We start from the raw sequence: 2,968 nt of genomic DNA, 5'->3' as shown, positions 1-2,968 counted from the left end.
TCGAGGACTACGACCGTCGTATATCGCTACACCATGTTATGTACTTTGACCCTAACTTGCAACGTTTCTGTAAAGCCTTGTGTACACGATACTAGAAATCGGTCCGAGTTTCGGTTTAAGCCAATGAAACTGCTGCTTTTCTGTAAGAGCTACAAGTTGATTGGCTTAAACCGAAACTCGGACCGATTTCTAGTATCGTGTACACAAGGCCTAAGAGCAACATTTTCGCATACATTTCTCTTGTGAATGAATTCAAGAATCGAACCCCAGAAATAAAGCTAATGTAGCATATTGATACACGGCTTCCGATAGGTTAAAAATCTATTGCCTGTGTTATTCCCTGTTTCTGTTGCCTGTGTTTTTTATTGTACATCCAGTTTTATTCCTGATTCCTTAGTCCTAATCGCTAATATCTGTTTTTTATTCCTTATATTTTTCATTGTGCGGGGGCCTTATGGCTTCTGCAAACGGGACGCGGAAACGCTTGCCGCGCGACACGTGACGCGGTAACCAATCAACGAGTCGCTTTTCCGTAAGAACAACAAGTTTATTGTCTACCGCGTCGCTTCTTGCCACACGGCAAGCGTTTCCGCATCCCGTGTGCATACAGGAGCCATTATAAAGCCCGTATCAGACTACGGATTGGGATTGAGATTGGATTGAAATTTAATCAATCATAACAGAGAAAACTGATCTCAAGTTTAGTAAACTTTGCTCTGATTGGTCAAAATTTCAATCCTATTTCAATCCCAATCCGTAGTCTGATACGGGCTTAAGGGCCACTTCGACCAAGCTCTACTGATTAACTTAGGGCCAGTTTCACCAACGTCGATTAACTGTAACCTTCGATTAACTCACTCTTCGTCCTCTTTCTAAGGGGGGCGTTAGAAGGAGACGAAGAGTGAGTTAATCTAAGATTAAAAGTTAACCGACACTTGTGAAACTGGCCCTTAGGGCCAGTTTCACCAACGTCGATTAACTGTAACCTTCGATTAAACTCACTCTTCACCTCTTTCTAACTGTCCCTCTTAGAAAGAGACGAACAGTGAGTTTAATCGAAGGTTACAGTTAATCGGAGATGGTGAAACCGGCCAATTTATGTGTTCAACAAGTTACAAATAATAATAATAATAATAATAACAGTAATACTTCACCCGTATCAAGCAGTGCCCTCGATTTTCTTTTCGGAATGCAGCCAAACAATCGCGACATAAACACGCAGTTTGAACTGTATGTAACCGAACCGCAAATTAGCCATAATTCTGATATATTTAAGTGGTGGAAATCAAACGAAGAGCGCTTTCCCGCTATAGCATCGTTTGCAAAAAAGTTTTTAGGTATCCCGTCCACCTCTGCCGGCGCTGAACGCGTATTTTCAACAGCAGGAAATATTGTTACCGCTAAACGTAGTTCGTTACTGCCTGAAAATGTTGATGTACTTGTATTTCTTTTTCAAAACCGACATTTTTTACAATTGCAGAAAGATCTCGAGAATAAAACTGTATAAAATTAAAATAAATAAATTTCGTAATTTTATGTGCAAATTTAATTAATAAATGTGTCTTAATTTTTTACTTTAGAGTGTTCTTTAGTCTGTATTTTATATTTGTCAGAGTTTGACCACACACATACGTACATGCATACAAAGAAGCAAAAAACGATGTTTATGAAGATGAAGGTCTTCATAATAGGCATGTATGTGTTGCGTGGTCAAACTTTGACAAATACCGTATGCCGTGCGTACACTGAGAAAAAAAATTTGTTAATCCCAAAAAATCTTTAGTCCGATACGAGCAACTAAACATCTTAGTTAGTTTAACTAAACATTAGTTGAATTAATTAATTTTGATTAAAAAATTTTATAAGTTGACATAAATGTACTATATCTTCTTTAGTGCAATTTAATAATTGTTGAAACAACTAGTGTTTAGTTAAACATGACTAACTAACAAGTTTTGTTGCTCGTATTGGACTAAATATTTTTGAGATTAACAAATTGTTTTTCTTAGTGTACCAAAAGTTCCGGAACGGTCAATTATCTCAGTAAGTACTGATTTATTAAAAGAATGTTTCAAATAAAAGTTGAAAGGTTTAAAGGGTCCAATAGAACTCCGAACCTAAAATCTAACAAAATCGTCTATTGGCCCTCTTTGAACCCTTCAACTTTTATGTGAAACATTCTTTTAATAAATCAGTACTTACTGAGATAATTGACCGTTCCGGAACTTTTGGTACACTAACAAGGAAAACAATTTGTTAATCCCAAAAAATATTTAGTCCAATACGAGCAACAAACTTGTTAGTTAGTCATGTTTAACTAAACACTAGTTGTTTCAACAATTATTAAATTGCACTAAAGAAGATATAGTACATTTATGTCAACTTATAAAATTTTTTAATCAAAATTAATTAATTCAACTAATGTTTAGTTAAACTAACTAAGATGTTTAGTTGCTCGTATCGGACTAAAAATTTTTTGGGATTAACAAATTTTTTTTCTCAGTGTACGCACGGCATACGGTATTTGTCAAAGTTGACCACGCAACACATACATGCCTATTATGAAGACCTTCATCTTCATAACATCGTTTTTTGCTTCTTTGTATGCATGTACGTATGTGTGTGGTCAAACTCTGACAAATATAAAATACAGACTAAAGAACACTCTAAAGTAAAAAAATTAAGACACATTTATTAATTAAATTTGCACATAAAAATTACGAAATTTATTTATTTTAATTTATACAGTTTTATTCTCGAGATCTTTCTGCAATTGTAAAAAATGTCGGTTTTGAAAAGAAATACAAGTACATCAACATTTTCAGGCAGTAACGAACTACGTTTAGCGGTAACAATGTTTCCTGCTGTTGAAAATACGCGTTCAGCGCCGGCAGAGGTGGACGGGATACCTAAAAACTTTTTGCAAACGATGCTATAGCGGGAAAGCGCTCTTCGTTTGATTTCCACC

This window comes from Temnothorax nylanderi, unplaced genomic scaffold (genome assembly GCF_030848795.1).
Source record: "Temnothorax nylanderi isolate EJ_2023f unplaced genomic scaffold, tnyl_v1.0 TNYL_tig0738_pilon, whole genome shotgun sequence".
Lineage (NCBI taxonomy): Eukaryota > Metazoa > Arthropoda > Insecta > Hymenoptera > Formicidae > Temnothorax > Temnothorax nylanderi.
The sequence above is the reverse complement of the archived record's forward strand: the minus strand, read 5'-3'. Positions refer to the sequence as shown.